At 35.7% G+C, this 24,625-nt stretch overlaps 1 protein-coding gene across 2 annotated transcripts in view; it reads left to right on the top strand.

Moving 5' to 3' along the window:
- Positions 1-24,625, top strand: part of IL1RAPL1 (interleukin 1 receptor accessory protein like 1) — a 1,318,779-nt gene that overhangs the window by 14,717 nt on the left and 1,279,437 nt on the right. The gene's annotated exons all lie outside the window — the stretch shown is intronic.

The following is a 24,625-nucleotide window of genomic DNA, read 5'->3' as shown; positions in this document are numbered from 1 at the left end:
AGTTCCTCACCACAGAGAAGACTATTTTTTAAGAATATTATGTGCTCCAAAGTCACCACTAGCCTTATCTTTTTCTCATTAAATTTATTTCTTTGTGTCTCTCTAACCTGAATGTAAGGTTCACAGGATAGATCCTAATTAATCTGGTTGGCCACCCATCTTTGGTGCCTAGGAGAGTGCTTGTTCCGTAATACAACTCGATAATTTTCAGAGGGAGGAGAGAAAGAAGACTGTCTCAAGTTGTCTTGGTTTCAGTAAGGTAATAGGAGAAAAGGGAGCTTGATTAAACACACCAAGTCCGTCCTGGTAGATAAATGGCATTTGCATTTTAAAGGTTTTGTTCATAATGAAATATTATTTGTGTAGTGAAAGAAGTGTTTGTTCCATTTCTCAGGGGGCTGGGCACAGGTACAATACATGCTCTGAATTGCCAGGTTAGTTGACAAAAGTGCCTGGAATGCCAAAATGAGAGCTTAGAACCTATAGCCAAAGGTTTTTATGTCAGTAATGCAGAAAATGTTTGAGGATCATTAATCAACAGTTTTTTAAAGTGAGCAAAGTAGAAACAGACTGGAATATATAGTTAGGTGGTACTATATTTTTATAAATAGCAAGATAATAAAAATGTTCATGTTTTATAACTTAGCTTTTTTTCCTGCAGTTTTTGTTTCTACATAAGTATATATTAAAATGAAGTTTTATAAAACCAATTTCAATTTTCTTGCCTTAATAGTATTAGTATACCCTCTCCTAATTGTAGAAGACATTGTGGTATACTAGAATTTACATTTGGATCAAGATGAGTGTGAGTTCCAAAATGCCTTTAATATTTATTGGGTGCATAATCTTGGACAAGTTACTTAGTATGTTAGGGTTTTGGTTTCCCACAATTGAAAGAGAAAAGAATGCCTACCTTTAAAATTATTGGTGGGGGGAAATGAAATAAGATTTATAAAGCATATAGTGTGCAGTACTTGAAATGTGGTAGGTACATAATAAATGCCAAACCTTAATTTAATATTTTATTATGTTATTAAAATATAACAGCTAAGAACATTATTTTTGTCACTGTACCCATGGTCAATTTTTCCATCCTCCTCTTACTTGACCTATGAGCAACATTTGTACATTGGATCATTCTTCCCCTTGGTACATTTTCCTCACTTAGTTTTTCAGATAGCACAGTATGTTGGTTTAATTTGTACCTTAGTGTTTGCTCCTTTTCCCTCTCTTTTGCTGGTCTCTTTGGTCCCTTCTCTACCATTCATGTTGGAGTGCCCTCTGATTCTTTTATTGGTTGTCTTCTCAGTAAACACTCCCTGCTGTGATTTCATTCACTCTCATCCCACCTTGGTCTCTCTGATCTCTAAATACCTGTATTCAACTATATTTGACATTACCTCCTGTTTGACATTTGTTATTTAACCTGTGTAAAATGGAACTTTTTTTCCCTCCCAAAATTATTTTATTCAGTTTTTCTATCAACTGATGTTAATTTTATCCTTCTATTTCTTCAGACAAAAAACCTTGAAACCATCCATCATTCTCCTCTTACTGACCAGATCCAGTATGTCATTATGCCATAATGGAACTATCTTCACATTCATCCTGGATTTAAGCACTTCTCTCTACCTCTATTGCTATGATCCTTATTGGGACCCTCATCATCTCTTTCAAAAATTGCTGTAGTAACCTTCAAATTGACTTCGTGCCTCTGCCATTGCCCTTGACAGTCTGCTCCCAACACAATAGGTTACAGTTGTCTTTCAAAAATGGAAATCACATTATGTCACTCTATTGCTTGAAACCCTGCAATAGTTGCTGATTTTACTTGGGGTAAAAGCAAAATTCTTAAAATGGCCTGGAGATACTGGCCTACATTTCTTCTTTGACTTCATTTCTTTTCCTCACACAGGCTTTTCTCCTTATTTCCCTCCAGTCCCAACTTGCTATTTTTTGAACATGACAGGTACATTGACTTTGGATCTTTGCACTGTCTATTCTTACTTCCTGGAACATTATTTCCCCAGAAATCTCAAGGACAATTTGCCTTCATCATTTTGGTCTTACATTTGGTCTCATCTTTTCTATTCCTACACTGATCCCACCCTCTAAAATTGCAGCACACCTACCTCCACACTCCCAATCTCTATCTGGTTATGTATTGTCATTCTTTTAGGTGCTTCATATTTTGTAAATTATGAATAAGTTATTATGCTTATTGGTTATTCCAGTAATTTTAACTACACAAAGATTCATCAGGGATCTTTGTTCTTTTGAATCACTGAGGTTTCCCAAGCACCAAGAACACAGCAAACTTGGTTTAAAAAATGTTGAATGAATAAATATTGCAAAATGGAAACGATAATTGTCCTTACCTTGTGGTACTGTTGAGAAAATTTAAATAAGATAATGTTAGAGTATTTTATCACAGGGCCTGACAAAAATGAACAACTTAATAAATGGTTGCTATTAGATGTCTCATGGAATTTATCTCGGGTATTATATACCAAAAGTCAGAAGTATTACAACATGAACATTTTCTTCCAAATTGAAGTTTTACTAATGCCACAAGAAAAAAACCCTGCTCCAGTCATAGATAAACATATGTTACCAGGTTGATCTAAATAAAGTTAGTTAAATATTGAGCTATAGTTGATGGCTCACATGCCAGTGAAATAAATTGCATTGTTCTTTTTTACTTTATACCAATTAAACTTCATATAATTTAAAGAGGTTAGTGATGAATATTCTCTAATATGTATTGTTTAAAAAAGTGCATTTTAATGAATAATCAATTTTTTTGGTAGATAACAATGGCAGTTGGGACTGTTTGACATATTTAATTTTGTGGTTCTTTTTTACATTTTAAAAATTCTAATAGTTATACATGACAATAAAATGCATTTTGACACATCATACATAAATGGAATATAAATTCTCATTCTTGTACGTGATGTAGAATCACACTGGTCGTGTAATCATATATGTACATAGGTAATAATATCCAATTCATTTTACTATTCTTCCTACTCCCAATTTCCTCTCTCCCCTTGAGTCCCCTCTGCCTAATCCTAGAAAAAAACTAATTTTTATGAAGTATTATATGCATCACAAATGTAGGTTTAATAGGTGGGATTCAGTAGAAAACACTTTTTTTCCTATCCTTACTTTGGAAAAGATTGAAAAATAGTTACAACTGAAAGCCTTTTCTAAGTCAAAACAGTATTATTCCTGATTATTGAATGGATGTTCTCATTTTGTCCCTTGCCCAATCATTAGTTGCTTATTTGAATAAAATACATTCATTCTTCTCTTTCATTCATATAGTTTAGTGTTTCCAGAGAATTCACAAATGTTTTACTGCATGCCAAGCCTTGGGTAATTAAAGTCTATGACAGGATGTGTCCAAAGTTTATTCTGTGGATATCTGACTGCAGATTCAGAGGTTTAATTTGAGTCTAGGGTGAATGATAAGCCTTACCTCTTATACTAAAAATACTTGGAAGATGTTGATTCTAATTTAATAAATAAGTAATTGACGAGTATTGCCATTTTTTGTTGCACTTTTATTCTTTTGGGTGTTTATTGTACAACTTCATGTACAACTCCATTTCCTTCTTCCAGTCTTGAAATGTTCACATATTCACCTCTTCTGCTAATGTTCATTAACATTTCTAGCACCAGAATAAGGTGGAGAAATAGTAGGGGGAAAAGAGATTGGCAAACTCCACCTAATTGCCTAAATGCTACCCTGTATCTAAATGTTGTTAAGTTTTCTTCTAACTATTTTAGAACTACTTTTTTTTCTAGCGTTTCTATTGTCACTCATGCCTACTTTACTTTGATACTCCTCTGCTGGTTGTGGGTGGATAGTTCGACTATTTCAGAATAGTTACTAGTGGGTGGGTTCAAGAATCTCTAGTGGGTTGAGAAAAAAGCCATGTTTATATAGATAGTGATCCTTCTATTAAAATCCTAAGAGTGAGTAATATTTAATAGCTATGTTCTCCACGCACAGAGCAGAGTCCATCTGTACAGAAACTGATGGTATCTAAAGAGAACTGCATGGGTGCTTTGCATTCCTATACATGATTTGTGAACAGTTTAAATTTTTTTTTTTTTTTTGAGACGGTTTTGCTAAGTTGCTGGGGCTGGCTTTGAACTTGTGATCCCCCTGCCTCAGCATCCTGAGTGGCTAGGATTATTGGTATGCACACTCTGCCAAGCTGTGAGCAGGAATTTTAATCTCCAAAATTGAACTTTGTTACATGGTAGACAAGGTTTTCCTCCTGAGGGCATGACATGGGTCTGGATGCCTTTGGATCTGTACAAGCATATGATGTTACAAATCTGTCAAGACTTAACTTTTCTGCCACAGTGGATCATAGCACACAGCTTTAGGGCCTTGTGTATATTGTATTGGTTTGACTACAGATGTAATACCTTCAGGTTCTTTGTCTTTTAAATGTGGGTAGCTGTGGTAAGGGTAGTCACATGGTCTACCTAGATGACAAATTAGTGCATTCTTTTTTTTAAATTTGAATTCTAGTTCTTTTATATGTTTAAATACAGAGCTGGTAGCAACCAGTGATGCTGTGTATGCAGTGAAAGTAGCATTAAATTTAGAGAACATGTTCTTGTATAGCCAGGCCACTGGAAATGACAGGCCTTTCAAAATAGACAATTTTATCTGGTTATTCTTGAAAGACCACTTCACTTAACATCATACTCACATTATAATAAATTCTAAATAGGTACCATTATATTCTCACTTTCTGAATTTTCTCTACTGTAGAAAATGTCTTACTCTTTTTCACTTACCTTAATCTTCTGAGATCGAGTAGTCATTGATGTTCATGACCCATTTTATTACAACAACGCTGCTATCCAAGTGTGAGTTTTGGGTAGTTACAGAATGTGTACAGCTGAATCAACTTTTGCAAGCCAAGTCCCAACAGTCAAATTACATACATTGTTTTGCAATTATCACTCCAAAATTCAGCATATTAGGACAACTAAAGGTCTAATTGATTTGAGATAGCCCATTTTAAAAGAACATTTTACTTTCATTTTATTGGCAAGCTTTAAGACCAAAATTTAAAAGGAACAAAAATGGACATAATTTAGATGTGCATTTTAATGAAGAAAGTAGAGAAAATGCTAAATGATTTGGAAAAATAGATATTTAGCATGATGCAACTTCTATAAATGATTTCCCCCTGTTCTTTAAAGAATGAAGTAAGTTACATGTAATGGACAGTACTAAATTCAGACTGACATTAAGATGTGAATGTTTTAAATAAGTGACATATTTTAATTTGAAATTTTGAATCTAATATAAAATGCAAATTGCCCATAGCCCTTAATGTAGAAAAAGGGAAAAATGTAGTGATTGAGTTTGGGGAAATTGTAACTTGGACAGATTTAGCCAGCTGCAGTGATGAACAAGGCTTCCTTTATTATTGCTTCAAGAAAAGCTATTGAGTGGCAAGCACAAAGTAGTTGCTTGAATACGGGAATATCCAATATCCCTTTGAGAGGCGTATTTGATTATACATTTTCCCTTACCGGCTGATTTCTTTCTAACTCTCCAAGTTCCATTAAAAAGTCCCAAAGATCACTGTTGTTGTTATCTTTGGTGGTGTTTTTTGACCCAGAGGTTAACTATTGTTATCTATGTAAAATGATCTCTATCAGTCTTTGACTTTATACCTGATTCAGTTGTTCTTTTATTTATAGTCTTCCCATAAATCCTTGGTACTTACAGGATTAACTGCAAGAGGGTTTAGCATGACAGGCATTTTTTAAAAAATTCTGGCTTAAGAATTATTTTTCAGCTTCATTTCTCATTCTGGTCAAAGTGACTTCTCAGCATGCTTATTCTTTCACAGATACACACAGACATGGGCATCCACTGCGCATGTGCATGTGAGTGCGTGCGCATACACACACACACACACACATCTCTCCAATACATGCTCTCCTCTAATTTCTGCTCAGCTCTTACTCATCCTTCAGTACCCATCTCAGATGTCTTCTTTCTTAAACTTTCCCCAACTTCTCTGTTAGTGTGTTATCCAACACCTCCCAGTCATACTCCCAACCCCAATGATCAGAATATGTATTTCTGTTAAAGCACTTATTTTACTATGATTATTTAGTTTATATGTGTCCCCTGTTAGATGAGAAGCTTCATAGGGCCCAAAATACCATTTATTCATCTCTGAGGAAACCAGCCCAGCATACAGGGCTTGTCATAACAGGTCTCAATGAATAGTTGATTGACTGAACGAACAGATCTTCACTTGTGGATTTTGCACAACCTACAGTTGTGGGTGCCAACTCAATGTGCAGAGTTGGAAGCTGTTTGCAGCTCTGCCAGTCAGTTTTATGTTCTGCCAGCACATTCTTGGTTGTTGTACATTCCCCACTGATAGGATTTTTCCCAACAGTACTTGGCTTGATTACAGTGTTCAGAATTGATTTTCACCGTGTCTGGGTTTTTTCCCCTACTCAACTTCATTCTCTGTTTCTGTACAGCAGGCTTCTGGGGCATCCTGTTCCCCATGCCCCTCCTGTGCCTCGCCCATCCAAGTAACTTTGTGACGCAAGACTGGGAAGCTGGCCAACCTCGGTCATTTTGTTGCTGGTGATCCTGTATTGCTGTAGGCATTTGAGTGGTGAACCTGGGCATGCTGCCACAGCCAGCAGTGAAGGTGAATGTGTTCCAATGCCAATAAGGACTAAGGCATGGAAGTAAATCCATGTGGAATTGACTTTGTCAGTGTGCTTTCTAGTAAAGGAGGAGATTATACATGTAGAATGTATTGGTAGCAATGAGCATTAGTGTGTTACTTGTAGCTCTAAGATTAGAAGACACTGATATTCTTCACCTTAACTGCTGTTTTAGCAAGAATCTGAGGTTAATGGAGAGTACTGTACCCTTGTTGTATTCGTTGCTTAATTTGGCTTGGGGATAGAGAACTGAATGGCATACAGTCCTACAGGTCAGTGTTTCTCCAACTTGAATTGCATATGAATCTCTGGAGGGTTTTGCTTTACTAGGTTTGGAGTAGAGCTGAGATCTGCATTACTAACAAGCTCTAGGGAGATACCAGGATGCCAATATTGTTGGTTTGAGGATCTCACTTTGAGCAGCCAGGAGGTAGAAGGCAGAGTGAGCTCTTCATAAAGCAGTGCTGAGTAATGGGCGTGCAATATGTGTTTGCATGTGTATATACACACATATACTTATGTCAATATCTTGAATGCCTCAACAATGTTACCAGATGACAGCATGACCTAACACAAAATAAATCAGTTGCTCTATCACCACTTCATGTTAGCACAGATTGTTAGCGACAGTTGTAGAAGCATCCCTGAGTTACCAGTGCTTTTCCACCTACAGGCAAATTTAAGTTCTTTGTGGAAAAGGGAAGAGGTATCTCCCATCAAATCTTTGAAAATGATTTAGTACATTAAAAGAGCAAACATCATCTTAGGTTTGAACTTTTTAGCTGAGGAGGAAGTAAAGTGCAGTTGCCTAGGACATAGACATCTGATGAATTTCTACCAGGTTTCTTTTGTACCTAATTCACCAGGGGCATAAAACATAATCTCTACCCTGAAGGAGTGTATAATTTGACTCCATTAAAGATACAGCTTTTTGAGGGTGAAGGTATGTCTTCTTTTTTATATTCTCAAAGTATATAAGTAAGCAATTATTAGGCATGTTAACTAAAATATTGCCAAGATATATAAGAAAGCTATATTGTATTTTTAAGGTTAAATTATGATGTAAATTTACAGCATGTTTGATAGAATTACACATGAAAATTGTGTGCCATGTCCAGTCTGTAAGTCAGAGCTTCCTAATTTTACTTTAAACATGAAATGTGGCCTTGACTGTTTATCAGTGGTAGCACCTTGTTTTAAACCACAAAGCCATCCTCTAGTTTTAAATTTCTTTTTAGGTGTAAGATGATATCCTCTTTGGATAGCAACTAAATTTGTTCATAAAACTAAACTCATAAAAGAGATGACAGAGAGGAATAAGTAACTGTATTATGCAAGATAAAATGTTACAAGGTCGAGAAAAGTGAAACACAGATATTGTGTTGGTGAACTACTACCAATGTCCCAAAGGCAGCCTGCCACCCATTTTTTTTTTTTTTTTTTTTTTTTTTTTTTTTTTGGTACTGGGGACTAAGCCCGGAGGCATTCTATCATTGAGCTACACCCCAGGCTTTTTTTCTTCTGAGACAGGATCTCACTAAATTGCTGAGGCTGGCCTCAAACTGTGATCTTCTTGCATCACTGGGAATAAAGACATATGCCACCATGCCTGGCTTATCACCCATTGTTTTTTGAGGTGCTGGGAATTGAACCCAGGGTATTGTGCTTGCAAGGCAAACACTCTACCAACTGAGCTATATCCCCAGCCCAACCACCCATTTTTAAATAAAGTTTTATTGGAATATACTTATACTTGTTCATCTAGGTATTATCCATGGCTGTTTCTATGCTCTAACAGAGTGGAGGAGTTATAGCAGAAACTGTGGCTTGTAGGGCTTAAATCTGTGTCTTTGAGGAAAAAAAAATTGCTACCTCCTCCGGAATTAAGAAATAGACTTCTAATATTTGTGGGGTGAGGGCAAGAGAACAAAATGTGGCCTTCCAACCATGGCCCTCCACTGTTCTTTCTACTTGTGACTGTCTCCTGCACTGCAGGGGGCCTCAAATACATCCTACTTGCATCCAAGTTCTATTTATCTTCCTCATGCTGTTGCTTTCCAAAACCTCTACCTTGTTCTCCCTTTGACTGTAGGGGTGCACACAAATACTATGGTGTCTGTCTTCTGTCAACCATGGAGGACCTATTAGTGGGCTCAGTGCCTCTTGAACAATGCATCTTAAGTTTGGGGTACTAGATTTCGATATGGAAGGTGGAGAACAAAGACTTTCGGTGTATATACTTTCTTGCTTCCCCTAGACTCTACTTTTTGGGCTGGGGCATGAGAAGAACAGGGTCACAGTATAGTGCTCTACAGGATGGGGTGGGGGAGGGTCTCTCTTTCTGGGTCTACAATCAATATTTAGCTAAGTAGTGATACTTAAATTGGTAACTGGATGAGGGGAATACTAAAGTATTTTAGGTAGTCTTTGATTATCAGAATTTTGTTGCATACAAATGGCAGAGAAGTAGTTCAAGGAGAGAAAAATGAGCAAAGTCATAGGTCATAGGCATGGAAAAGCTTTAAACACTAGTAGAGAATGGCTAGAAAATATGAGTATCGAAATACCCACTCTGATTTTATCTTTGCAGCAAAGTCTTGTGGAAAATTTTCTCTTCAATGAGGAAAGAATTGAACATACTTTAAATGAAATCGGGATGTGAAACCTGAATGCTTGTTTCAGTGCTAATACTGTTAACAAAATCTCAGGCAAATCTCTTTAAGATTTCTGCTTGTCAGTTTGGAGGATCTGGGCTGTTCTAGTGTAGATTCATGATTTTTAACAGTTTGCAGAGTATCATAGTAATAATAGGAATTTGTTGTGTGATTTAGGATGTGGGGGAGAAGGGAAAGAAGAACCAACTGCAAGTTGAGAGCCAGTGCTCAAGCTACATAATGGCTCAAGTTGCTTTTATTTTAAGATTAGACTTAAATAACATGACATAGTTAATTAGTGACAGAGCTGGAATTAGAAATGCCTCATGACTTTGGGCCCTGTGTCGCTTTATACTAGATTTGATAATGAACATGGTACTGTATATGTTCTGAAAATCTATTAGTGAGAAGTAGGGCATATACTAGACCAGTGGTTTTCCAAAATTTGGTGAAAACAAGTCACACGGAGAACATTCTGAAATGTTCCATTAGCCAAATCAAGGGACTCTGATTCAGAAGGTCTGTATTGGACTGGGGAAACTTTATTGAAAACATATCTATGGAAATTTACATAAAGGTGATCCTTGGCAAAACAGTGGGTTAGAATGTGCTTTCTTTCCTTATGGACAGTAGCTCTGTACTAAAGAGCCTATAGTATGTGCAAAAACCTGACTTAATTTTTCAAAGAAGGTGACTATCTTGTGCTGACCACTTTGTCTTGTCCAGTTCCATCATAGTCTCCCAAGTTCACACACTTGAGGCTGGAGTTGGAGTTACCTCTGGCCAAGGGGGAAAAAAAGGCAGTTTTCTGACCTTATCTGATTTTATCATTGCCATGCTCTAACTCGCTGAGCTAACCAGCCACAGTTTTGTTGGAACTCACCATGGAGACAGATTAATTTTAACTTTGAGAGAACATGGGCTTTTCAACACAAGTTAAATATAGGCTGGCACAGAACATTTCAGAAGCATTAGGTCCTCAGAAATTTTCTTTAGCTCTGAAACTTTGAGCTTTTACTAATGTATGCTACTCATATTTTCCTCCTGGTCATTCTTACCTTTCCTTGTTCCTTTGATCACTGCAACCGAGAAGGCAGGGCTTTGTCTGCTGGAAACAGATCATCTGAGTGCATTTCTCCTAAAAAGTTCCATTGAAAATTAACAGAAAGAATAGACTTGTGTGTCAGGTTCTTAGGTAGACTGTAAGCTTTTGTACTTGTTTGTGTTTTCTTGGATGAAAATACTTATCTTAAAGAAATATCAACTACATTTTGAAATAAATTTCATAAAATCACTTCTGGGATTTTACCAAATGGAAAAATTTGGAGGTAAAAATACCGCAGTTCTATGTGTAATGGTTTTTATTTTTTCTGAAGAATATACACACATACATGCAACTCCCACTTTTAGCAGATACTTCATTAAAGTACATAATTTAAATGTTGATGAGACATTTTCTTTATTTTTTTTCTTCTTTTCATACTGAGGATAGAACCCAGGGATGCTTTATCACTGAGCTGTATCCCCAGTCCTTTTTTATTTTGAGACACGATCTCACTAAGTAGCTAAGGGTCTGGCTAGATTGCTGAAGCTGGCCTCAAACCTGAGATCCTCCTGCCTCAGAATCCCAAGTCACTGGGATTACAGGCCTATGCACCATGCCCAGCTGATGAGACCATTTTTAAAAAGAGAAATTAAGCAGGCATGGTGGCACATGCCTGTAATCCCAGCAGCTTGGAACGCTAAGGCAGGAGGATTATGAGTTCAGAGCCAGTTTCCGCACCGTAGTGAAGCCCTGTCTATAAACAAAATATAAAAAGTATTGAGATGTTGCTCAGTGGTTAAGAACCACTGGGTTCAATCCCCAGTACCAAATAAATAAATAAATAAAAGAATACCTTATTCTCTTTCAATACTTTGTTCTTTCCATTCAGTACTACTAGTTGACGTTAATTTTTGCACTTAAGATGAGAATATGGATTTAACAATGATTTTTCAATTGCAGAATCCTGTCCAGAGTAAGTGGGTTCTATAGTAACACCAAGAAATAGATGAAATATAAAAGGCTTGTAATAATGGGCCACACATGAACCACATGGTAATGTTAGTGTTTTAAGATACTAATAAACTAATCTTAATAAGTTGATAATGCTAATAAATCTGAGGTAAGACAAAAATTTTTAATGTTTGGAATATTGCTCCCTAAGCTATATTGCAAAATAATAGTAATGATAAAGAGTGAAGGGGGCTGGGGCTGGGGCTGGGGCTCAGTGGTAGAGCACTTGCCTAGCATGTGTGGGGCACTTGGTTTGATTCTCAGCACCACATGTAAATAAATGAATAAAATAAAGGTCTATCAACATCTTAAAAAAAAAATAAAAAGAGTGAAGGACCCGGAGACCATTGTTCAAATCTACATAACAGCTCTGATACTGAGCACTTTCCATAAATTCTGCTGTCTGTCTTCTCACCTAAAATGAGCAAAGTATTCAGTTGATATGAATATTAAAAGATATCATATATGTGAAGAGCTTAGTGCAGTGTAATATAGAAGTGGTTAACATTAGGCACTAGCAATATTTTAACCAGTTTTATAATTTTATTACTAAAACTAATTGTCAAAGGATGTATTTGGTTGAAATGCCATTACTCCATTGTGTATATAAGCATATGCATTAATTTGTTAGTCTATTAATAAAAAATAAGTATAACAGCAGTTTTTAAACATAGCCCTATAAATAATAAACATGCTTCCAAGTTCTCAAGAGGATGATAAAAGCCATAAACAGGTCCTTGACCTGCTGAGTTTCCCTGTGAAGCCAACAGCTCATCCAGCCTCTCAAAGGCCATGGAAGCTTGAAGGTCAGACACTGTGCGTAGGGGTTATCTCCAGAATTAACTCATAAAGGCAGGAGGCCTAGATCTGTGTCTATGGCCATTTCTGTAACATACAAGATATCATCTACATTTGAAACGATGACAGTATGATAGTCGTATACTGTATCCAGATCTGCTAAATTAATGCAGACATGAGAGTCATACAAACAACTCGTAGTGATAGAAATTTGACTGGGGGATCCCAGGTAGGTCTTTTTTTCCACAAGCCTTTAAGCTGCATTTACTTAAAATATCTCCAATACTTAATAATTGTTTCAGGCCATATTTATCAGTGGTCCTTATTGATTTAAATCTTTATAGAAGATTATATAGAAGGAAATGAGAGGGAGTGGGGTATGAAAATGGTGGAATGAGACAGACATCATTACCCATGTACATTTATGATTACACGAATGGTATGAATCTACATTGTGCACAACCATAGAAATTATGTACCCCATTTGTGTACAATGAATCAAAATGCAGTCTGTTAAAAAAAAAATCATTAAAAAAAAGTGGAGCTCCTGAGTACATTTCCTCCTCCAGTCTTTTTTTTAAAACTATTTAAGAAAGTCACGCCCCCAGGGAATTTAACAGATTCACATAGGGAGTTTGAAATAGTTGTTTAACATGTTAGAAGTCAGAAGTACTAAGTATTTGGATTATATTTATAGTTTTTCTGATGTATGTTAGTCCTATCATTTTGTCATAAAACGCACAAGATCTAAGAAGGTAGACTTCTTAGCGCATCAGACATTTCTTACCACCTCCATTTTCTTGTAGGTGTTTATAAATTGATGATTTGTTCTGGATTTTTTTTACAGATCAAAGTAACCTGGTGGACTTGTTATTCCCTAGAATTTACATTCAAAAGCATCATGGTTTCTATTTGTAGTAAAGGTTTTCTTCTATACATAGTTAAGCATTTTTCATAACCACTTACTCATTCTTCACTTTAGAATAGTATTAACTTTAATTGGAATGGATTTCAATGTAAATTAGTTTAAACAATTACAATATGAAAAGGATATCTATAACTAAGTACACAATTGAAGACAATTAATGGGAAAGCACAGAGTTAAAGAGCATAGTACTGCATTCATTATAGGGAACTGTTCAAAAACTGTCAAACTTTACAATTTTCCTTTTTGGCTTGAAATTTGCATTGCTTTCTTTCCTAAGGGATTTCAAGAGATGCTTCTGATAATTTGAAATCTTTCAATCCTAATTTAAATGTGTGTGGAATAAAAACAAAATAAAACCAAAAAGAAGTATAATATGTTAGAGCAAGAGCCAAAAAGAGAATAGGAGAAGGCGAAAGCAAAGGTAACTGGACAAAAACGGTTAACATCCTTTGGCTCTATTGTGACTGATTCAGCTGTAGTCTGCTTTTGTAAAATCCTATGTGGATTTGTAATAAGCCACATATTACCACTTCCCATTTGCATGCAACTCCTAACTCCTTTTGGGCAATGGATTGTCAATGCCATGTCCCTACTCTTCACCATACTGTTATCTATAGTTACTTTCTAAAGTCTATTGAATGAAGAAATATACAATGACTCTGTTAAAATTATTATTGAATTATTGCAGTTCTGCAATATACTATCAATATAGTCTTATCTTTTAAATGAGCATAATAATAGTACTGACATTAAGGCTTGCTTTGAGAATTGAAGGGGCCAAATAAAGGACCTCAAGCAGAGGTTAGCTCATAGTAAGTGCTAAATAAATGGCTGTCTTTGTCATAAAGCTCATTCAATGGAATTACTTATTTTTAAATTGTAGTTTAAGTATGGGTTCTTACTTTCAAATGGAACCTAGGAAATATAAATGGCTAAAGACAGTCTTGCTTTTGCTTTGTTTAGAATAGAGAAATGAACTAATACTTTGAAATTTCATATGTTAATAGATGCAAGTAATTTGCATGGGACAGAGGCAGGGGAGGAATTATCTTTCTGTTCAATTCTTGAAAAATTTCAAAGCATTTACTAGCATTCTCAAGATGGGAAGGCAGTTTAGACTCCTGTTTATCAGTTTTCTGTACACATCCTTGTATCACTAGCACTTTTTATCCCATTAACTATCCAGCCCACTTGGGAAGCTACTTAGAAGATGTTAGATTAAAAAGGGGTTTATATCACCCTCCCATGTCTTTGACATCTCCATTTTTCTGAAACCCACAGGGATAGGTAGGCACTCCATGCCAATATTTTAAAAATAGGTATCTTATTTCCCCCACACCTGTCTTTCCTAGTATATCATTCTGCTTATTTCCTTGAGACATTTCAGTAGTAGAGTTTCTGTAAACATGATTTTATCAAGAATTTACTTTAGACTTGAAAGTGAATTTCTTTGGGGATAGTTACATCTTACTTGTTCAAGGTGTGAAACATATATCTGATTTTTCACTGCTCTATTGATACACTGATCGTAAACTGAAATAATATCATATGGTTGCCTTCAGCCTTTATCTTGAATATTTGGGTTAATACACACAATATACAGATTATTAAAGCTATATTTTAAATATAGTACGTTGCAATTATATATATTTTGACAATAAAAGCTCTTAGTAGATTCACAGTATAGGAAAATTATCTGTATATCAGTGGCCCTTACATAAGACTCTAACATGACTTGTGTTTAATTGCACTTTCTGGTGATCTGGGCAACAAGTTACTATAACTAGATTGAACCAAATGAATATTTGAAGAGCCAATTTAATTTTCTGTTAAAAATTTTTTTAATTACTAGGGAAACAATTAGAAAAATATTTTAGGCTATTTTTTATTTTATATTGAGATTCTAAAATACTTTAAATTTCTCAAACAGAATATTTGGAAGCCAGATTAGGCTCCATGAGTGGATTACAAACAGTAGGAGAGGAGGCTTCCATGTTCTTGAAGGATGGGTGGTAAAGGAGAAGATACTCACAGTATATGGAGTGGTGGACTTGCAAGAATATAATGCTGCTATTTGTGTCCTCTTTTCCTCAGGGAATCCCAACTAAGAAAGGGTGAAGTGGCTGAGAAGGGTTGGTGCCAGTGGTATGTAGCCTTAGGATGTAGTCAATGTGAGCCTATGTATTTGTAAATCTACATATCAGAGACTCAATAGTTAATTTTACTAAGATAAATGTTTTATTTTTCTGAGATTAACAGATGTAATAGAAGTTATTTAAATTAATCTTTACCATATGGTTTTCTTATCCTTTCTTTTATACATTTGAAAATTTATAACATGGTGTTGAACATGAAGGAAAATGTCAACTTAATCTCTTTTAAAGAGGTTAAAGATGGTGGATTAGTCTGTCTTTTTTTTTTTTTTTTTACCAACTTATACCATGTAAATATCAATACTAAGTATGTTATATTTATGGAATAATTGTTTGTGTGACCCTACTTCTCTTCATATAATATATGCATAATTTACAATAATGACTATCATGTTACTATGGTGAAACATTCTGGAGATATTCTTATGCAGTGGTTACCTGAGTCTCCTAGTTAACTTATACTGTATTTATTAACTTCTATCTCCATTGCCTAAGCCTCTTCAAATTTTAGTAAATAATACCATCTATTTTTGTACTTGCATACCAATACATTTCCTTTAGGAGTTTACTTCTATTAAATTTTCTGGGGGAGGGGAAGCTTCTTTGAAATAATTTTGTAAATGTTGCATTCTGTGTCTCAGTAAGCATAACTAAAGACTCTGAGAAGTCCTGCAGTTACAAAAAAAAAGTGAATTTTTAGCCCAACATTTCTAGATACATTTATTTGACTATGATCCTGCTTTTTCCACAATGCCTTGTTATAGCCCACTGAGCTTGGGGAAATGACATCTTAGACATCCAACTGGTAGTGTAACTTGCGTATACATATTTATGTTTACAGAAATGAATCTAAGTATATAAATTCAAGTTTGCTATAAATGCATGTTAGTATGTTCTTAAATGGATTTCATTTGCTATTCCATGCCTCTATCTCACTGGGGAGTACTTCTTGTTCCATTTTCATAGACATCTTACAGCTTTCTGGAGTTCCGGATTCTTTCTAAGTAATAGACCCATGTCTCTGGTTTTTAAGACACAATATCTCACCTCAAGCCCCTTATGTCAGAGTCGAACTTTTTCTCCTCTAGGACTTGGTGAGGAGAAATTGGGACATGCTGAGCTCTGTGTGTTTCAAGTCCATTGACATTTCTTGTTTTTCTAAGATATTCTGCCTCTTTCTTCAAACCTTCCTGCTATTTCTTTCACCATGTATTTTGATGGATCATTAAACCCAAACAAAGTCTGATTTTTTTTTTTCCCCCTTTTCTTTGTCTTCAGACAGGATTTAATTTTCTAATACTCTAAGTAGGTGAGGACAGATTTTCTTTGCATCTTTGCAATCTCTCCCAGAAGGAAAGAAACAAAAGGTGATTTCTATACTAAAAGTCTGAAAATATTTAGAATATTATATACTTGAAAAGACATCTTCATTTACCTTTTGATTTTTTGTATTACTTTTTCTTGGGCCCTGTCTTCCTATTTCACTTCACTGTTTATCACTGTCCTCTGTGCTGATTAATATCCAGCCACACTGGCCTTCAGTTAACTTACTGCCTTTGGACCTTAGCTTTAACTGACCCATCTGTCTACATCTTACCTGCTCTTTAGCCTGACTGTTCCTTGAAATAAATGGTCTCATTAAATGTCACCTCCTTGGAGAAGTCTCCCCTACTAGATGAAAATATTTGTCTAGTTTCTCACTATGACATAATTCAATTTTAATTCTGTGCACAGCATGTATTTTTATTTGATATTTTGTTTATCAATTTCTTTTCCCATCAATAATCAGAATTCCATGAGAACTAAGACATTATTTCTCATTTTCCATTGCTTCCTCCATACCTGATACAGTGCTAGGGAAACAGCACAGGTTTCACAGATATTTTCTGAATGGATAATTAAATGAATCCTTGACTTTTCTTGTCTGTTATTTCAATTATTTATTGTCCTTTTCATTGGACTTCTGCCACCAGTTGCTGTCATTCCTTGCATTGTTTGAACCTCCCTCTGCACCACTCACATGTCATTCTGAATAGTAGTGCACCTTCTTCTGATTCTGTGGGATCTCTGATGCTCGAGTTAGACTTTCACATGTCTTTATAGTACACTACTTTGGAGACTGCATTCTTTCCCAAATTTAAAATTGCTACTTCAACTGCAAAAGCTTTGCTATATAGTTTTTTTGACACCTATAGCTTAATCCTATCACTGGTACATCTGCTATGCTGTTTTTGTGTTGGCAAAAATTGCCAGCTAAATTCTTGTTACTGTTCAGTGTGTGTTAATATTGTGTACTTCAGCAGACTGGCAACATGTTCAGGATAAGAACTATGTCATGACCCTCATGCATTTATTCTTTACTAGCTATAATGTTTCTTAAATCTACCATATTTCATCTACATGCACTCCACAGATCATGCATACCAAAAGCATAGCATTAGTATTAATGATCTTAGATAAGCCACTTGTATTATTCACTGTGTTATCAGAATTAGGAAAAGGAAGGTAAAGATCCCTATCCTATACTTCCTTTCTACCTTTTTTTAAAAATTTTTAGTTGTAGATGGACACAATACCGTTTATTTATTTTCATGTGGTGCTGAGGATCAAAACCAGTGCCTCACATATGCTGGCAAGCGCTCAACCACTGACTTATACCTAGTTGATAAAATAAAAAGACCAAAATATAAACCAGGAGTAAATTGTTGTCTTGTATATTTTCTCTTTAGTTTTCTAAAATTAAGATGTATAATTTTGATTTACATAAAAAAATCAACATATTTTGCACATAGTATTCCTTTCTGGCCTTTTTTCAGATATAGTATCATTTCCAATTATTGCAAAATAGATTCATTTTCATGGTCACAAATTCAAACAATACCAAATTGCACCAAATAAACATGAAATATTTTTTTCTGGTCAGATTATAGTTGTAACCTAAGATGGCTTTATTAGTGAATTATTTTTATTTTAAAAAGATAAATGGAATCTAACAGCAATATATATTTCCTACTAAAATTTTCTGTGATCATAAATTCAATTTATGCTTTTTATTAATTGGAAGAGTAATTTGGTCAGAAAAAAGTGTATTATAGCTCTACCAAAAAGTTTTATAAAAGGAGCCAAAGAACCTATGATTTTGTTGTCAACCAACATGACTTGGGGGGTGAAATGCTGTTGTATAGTGGAAGTGAATTGATTCTAATCTCAGTTTCCTTTAATTAAATTAACTAAATCATGATCCAAAGACTTTTAAACAATAAAATCCCATTTGTGGTTGAAGATCAAATTTAAGGATCATACTAGAAATTCATTAATTTTGTCATGTTTAATTTTTTCACCAACTCTTGGTTTCTTCGGGAAACAAAACTTTAATATTTCCCCAAAGTCAACATCTAGTCTATAGTAATAGGTTAATATCTTAGTGTTGAGAGTTAAATACTCATATGGGAAAAAAATGGGATATAATGAATAGATTTTTTTTTTTTACTCCATGAAAAATGACAGAAAAACTAGTCATTAATCAGCTTTTATTCCTTCTATTCCAGAAACAAACACATCCCTAACATCAAGTGAAATTGATTAGTCACCTAGGGATATATATATATATATTTCTTTCTCTCTCTCTCTCTCTCTATATATATATATACCCTTTGCTTTTTAGGTTGTGGCCCTTATGCTAAACTTATCCACTGGGTTTTCTTATATGGGTCATGCCATAAAAATATCCATTTGAGGCTAGTCAGGTCAGATTCTCTGAGAGAACCATTATACTGTCTATGCCTCCTTCGTCCTTGTCAAATTATGATATTTTCATTCACTTGCCTTGTATGGATCAGGGGAGAATTGTTATGTATGGATAAAATTTATTATACTAAACTTGCAGAATTTATTGCAAGGTTATTCCATGATGGCCTGGCACAGGTTGCAAGTTACGTTACTCATCGTGTCTCATGCAGTAAGACAGACGGCAGCAGGCTGAAGGCTTTGAGAAGTCTGCTCAAACAGTAGTGCTATTTAAAGTGTAGCTTCATTGCTTCCAAACATTCAATTGTACTGGTAGAAATGAGAATAGAAGAAAAGCAGAAGATTGGATTATTGGTTAAGTGATGGCTTTTTACTTTTTCCTTCAAACCTTGTATCTTAAAACTTGAAACACTAGCTTTGGGGAATTGAGCCCTTGTGTCTAAATGACACAACAGAATAGCAGTTGCAAAGTCTTACATTCAAACAAGTCCTGAATAAAATATACACATATATATCTATGTGTATATATATATATATATATATATATATATACATATATGTGTATATATATATAAAATTATATAATTTGTCACAGTTCATTTACCAGTTGGTGGCAAAATTATATATTCTCTATGTTAATGAGCAGTACCAAAAAACAAACAAGTCCTTTGAGACTGCATTTTAAAAATTCTTGTGTCAACTAGCACTGGGAACGTTTGGTACTTCTTTCATTCTTCCTGTGATGTTCTATTACCTCAAAGTCAAAGGCCTAAGCCATTTCCCTTCAATTGTGTAAGTGAAAAAGTCATTTGGATATTTCATATATTTTAGGAAGAGTTTAGAAAATAGGGTCAACCTTTCCAAATGTGTGCATATTGCATGCTCTTCATCCTTGTTTTTCTCTATCCAGTTTTGTTCCTCAGGCCTGCCCCCCATTGAAGTGCCCAACAGATACCTACACACAAAAGCACCCCACAAACCCAGTTTGTTTCATTATCTGTGCTAACTAGGTTATTCCTTTTTTTTTCTACATCCTGTTTTTTTTTTTTTTTCCTTTGTTTTTGTTTTTTTTGTGGTGGTGCTGGGGATTGAACCCAGGGCCTTGTGCATGCTAGGTAAGCACTCTACCAACTGATCTATATCCTCAGCCCTAAATCTTGTTTTGTTCCCAGCATTAGAACCAGTCCTAGTCCCATCTTACTGAATCCTTTCTTTTAATTAATTTATTTTTGTACTAGGGATGGAATACAGGGTTGCTTTACCACTGAGCCACATCCCCAGCCCTTTTCATTTTTTATTTTGAGACATGACACGGCCTTACTAAATTGCTGAGGCTGGCCTCAAACCTTCAGTCCTGCCTCAGCCTTCCAAGTTGCTGAGATTACAGGCATGTAGCACCAGGCCCAGCCCTGAATCCTTTCTTGGTACTCGCATTTAACTTGAAATCCTTTGTCATCAACTCCATGAAGATTTTTATCTATTTTTCCTTCAGTATCTCTCCCTGATCTGAACTCTGACTTTAGAAACTATAACACAGCATAGAGTACTAAACCATATGGTAGTGTTTATTATTCATTTAGCTGTTTTTATATATCGATCCCCCCAATTCCTTACATTTGTTTTATAGTCCCAATGAATCTAATCTAGCAGTTATTAATTAGTTAGTTTTACAACTCTAATACAGTACTTGAAGTTTGGTTCTTGGACATTTTCATACCTTTCTTTAGAATAGTTATGCCACTGCAATTGAAGTAAAGTTCCTCATCTTCTCAGCGGAGCCTTGCGTAGTACTTTTAGTGGGAGCATACATATAAACGCCCTGCATTATAGGATGGGATTACTGGGAAGTCCTACTTGCATGTGGGCAAGAAGCAGTCTCTGCAAGGTAGCCTGTTACTTGGATAACTCTGAAGATATTAATGATGAAAAGGAGTGACCAGAGGAAAGACTTTTCCCTTCTCAATTGCAGCACTGTAAGTAAGTGACTTCTGGTAGATCAAATAGACTATTTTGGGGATTCCTGCTCACCCATCTCTTCTGTGTTTTCAGAGCTGCTGTAGAGCTGTTAGAACAGTGAACTGATGCTTTTTGACTTGCCAAACAGTGGGAGCTTTCTATTTAAATAGTTATCCCTTAGAAGAGCTATATTAGGGAGCTCAAAGGAAAGGATTTAAGGGCCCACACAGAGTAGAGAGGCAGCAGATCAGCCACCTACTGGGCCCTTGTTCCTTCCAATGCTTCAAACTACATATTTGTAAGGCAGACGGCCTCCTGCTCACTGAACTGTATGCTCCTCACCTGCCCTTTTGTGTTTAGCAAACACATGGGAAGGGCAGCTCTTTGCTGCTAACTTGTCTCATGTTGTTCTTGGTAAGCAATACCACACAGACAATGGGCAGAGATCCAGGTGTGCTGCTGGCACCTAGGGAATGTGGTCATAGGGAAAAATCCTTTAGGGGCAAGCAGACCAAATATCCAGACTTAGCATGTGGTCATTTTCCAAGTGAGGAATGTGTAAAATGTCAGTAGACTAAGAACCCAAGGGATGAATTGAAATGTGTGTTTTTCACCAAGATTTTATATGCCATTGTTTAAATAATTCACTTAAATTCCAGTTAGTTGTACTATCAAGTTTATCATTTTGATAATGTAACTATTTATTTAATGAGAAATACAACTGCATTGGGGTGAAAAATTAAGTGTTTCCCTAGTTTTTAAGCCTGCAGGAATTTTAAGTCCAGAGGGAATGATTTATGTTCTACTGCTGCTGTTATAATTTATTTTTCTTGTACCCGTTCCATAGGGAATAGACCCACACCAAAGAAGATACAGGAAATAGAAGTGAGTATTAAGAGACTATGCTGCTAGGTAAAGCTCTCTTTCTAAATCTCATTGAAACCTGATTCAGAATTAGGCCAGAAAATAGGCCTAGCTAGCCACACAGACAGCTCTTTCTATATTATCATTAAACATGTCCTTGGAGGCAGCTAGTTTTGTGGTGGGGTGACATAAATCCTTCCATTACACTTTGCATTCTTTTCATTATGTGTGCATTATTGTGAACTATTTAAATGAAGAAAATATAGAAAAATATGACAAAACCATCTCAACACCCAGATTTAATGCACATTAGTGTGTTGAATCTTCTCCAACTTTCTATTTTTCTTTTAAGTGAAAGAATGTTAAAGATACACCTAGAACTTCTCTCTTCACCCTTTCTCTTTGTCACTGTTTCTTATGTAATTATTACATATAGGGCTTATAATTCTTTCAGGAGCTAATATCTTCCTGAACTCCAAAGCCACCTCCTGACTTGGGTAGTCTGCCAGGGGGTGGTTCAAAACAATACCACTGTAATGGGCATAAAACTTCCCTAAAAACAAAACAAAACAACAACAAATAAGACCCAACTTAACTGTTCTCTAATCTGGTGCCACTTATATGTAAAACTTTTTCTCTTGGGGAAGATATCTGGGGTTGCCTATTAGGCAGCAGTCTCTAGAATAGGAGTTTTCAAAGTTTGGGAGCCATTTACACATACTACCTTAAACTATATGCAAATAATATTAAAATCTTAGCCTTTTGTTCCCATAATCAGTGATGGTTACTCATTTTGGGCTATGCCTTCTTAAAAAATACCATATTCCTATTAAAGCATTGATATGTCTCATCTCCTGGCTTCTGGATCTATAGAATAATAAAATATAGCCAGATGCGATGGTATATAACTATAATCCTAGCAACTCTGGAGGCTGAGGCAGGTGGATTGCAAATTCGAGGCCAGTCTCAGCAACTTGGTGAGACCCTAAGTAACTTAGTAAGTCTGTCTCAAATAAAAAAGACTGAATGTAGCTCAGTGATAAAGAGCTCCTGGGTTCAATCCTCAGTACCAGGAAAATAGGCTGAAGATCACGCTTTTGGCTATCCCTAGTTTGTATCCCTAGTGGTACTTTCCCACTCTCTGGAATACATCATGTTCTCTTAGCTTTGTGTCTTCTCAAATCAAAATAGAGAACAAAAGTAAGGAAGTGGAATTTGGCAGTGAGGTGGTTTGGGCATTGAATTGTTCCCACATCAAAAGATTTATGAACTGTGCATTTTAAGCGGTTCTTGGTTCATGACTCCCTTTAACAGAATCTGGAAAGCAGGTTGGGAGGGTGAGGCAAATGTTAAAGAAAATGGTCTTGACTGTTCATTCTAGTGTTAAAGATAAAAATTTAAGGTAAGTTGAAGACTTGTAATCTCAAGACTTGAAAACCCCAATTTTAAAGGACAAAATGGAAGGGTAGGGAATGAATTCAAGATGGCAAGTTTACTGAGATCTGCTCCTTTGCTGCTCGCTGATGCAGCTCTTCCGAGGGATAGAAATTTAAATAGAAAGCTGCTCTGCTTGGGAAGCAAAAACATTAAGACATTGCTTTAACAGCTTTACAGAATCTGCCATTTTCATCCTGACTACAGTGCTAAGAAGTGAGCAGTAATCTCTGGGGCGGGAGCACAGCCCACAGTCAACACCTATGCTCAGTCTGTGCTTTTTACACTTTCAGTTTCCATTTTCCTTAATCAATGTTTACCAGGTGACAATCACAGCTTCAGTGGTTTCAGTTTTCTACCAATTTTTCTGTTGCTGGTATTTTATATTTTAAATCATTTCCTCTCCTATAATAATTTGTGGGTTTTTTTTTTTTTTTTTTTTTTGAATAGCCACATCAACTATACCTAATTTCCAGGATCAGGTGCACATTTGAAAAATTTTTATTTGCTATTGAATTTTGTCATTTAAAAATCTGTTACTCTCTTACTGGGTTACATCATTCTTTGTTGCTATTTTAAAGCAGCACTATTTTGGACAATTTTTATTTATAGGGTTAGCTATTGCTATGTAACAAACTACCACATAATATAATGGATTAAATAATAAACTCACAAGTCTGGGCAGTACTTCTGGTTTAGCCTAAGCTAAACTGGTCCTGCTGGGGCTTGGCCATGTGACTGAGTCTGTTATAGTTTGGCTGGGGACTGCCTAGTCTAGATTGGTTTCACTCACAAGTCTGGGAGTTAGCTGTCAGCTAGGTAACACTTCTCTCACACTGTAACACGGGAACTTGGTCTTACTTTCCAAGTGCTCACAAGGCTCAGAGAGAGGAGATGGAACATGCAAGGTTCTCTTGAAGCCTAGATTCAGACCTGGTTATATTGTTATTTCTGCTGCAAGTTGTTAGCTAGCATAAGCCATAAGATTGGTATAAATTCAAGGGGATGGGAAATTGACTCTGCCTCTTTAGGGAGAAGAATTGCAAAATTCCTTGTACCCAAAATTGTGGGTACAAGGGGTAGGGGTAAAGAATTGTGGTCTTTTTGCCCTCGACTGCATGTACTTAAGCTTCTCCTTTGACATGGTTGTCTCAAGTAATTTGCTTTCTGGGAACAGATATTTTGATATACAGGAAGCATTGATCAATCATACTTATGAAGGAAAGTATGCCACAGGATTATTTAGACATCATAGGTGATCACATGGGAAAGAAAATGTTGAGGCCTTAAGCAGATG

The sequence above is a fragment of the Sciurus vulgaris genome, assembly GCF_902686455.1.
Source record: "Sciurus vulgaris genome assembly, chromosome: X".
NCBI classification, from domain to species: Eukaryota; Metazoa; Chordata; class Mammalia; order Rodentia; family Sciuridae; genus Sciurus; species Sciurus vulgaris.
This window is presented reverse-complemented; position numbering and strand designations above follow the sequence as displayed.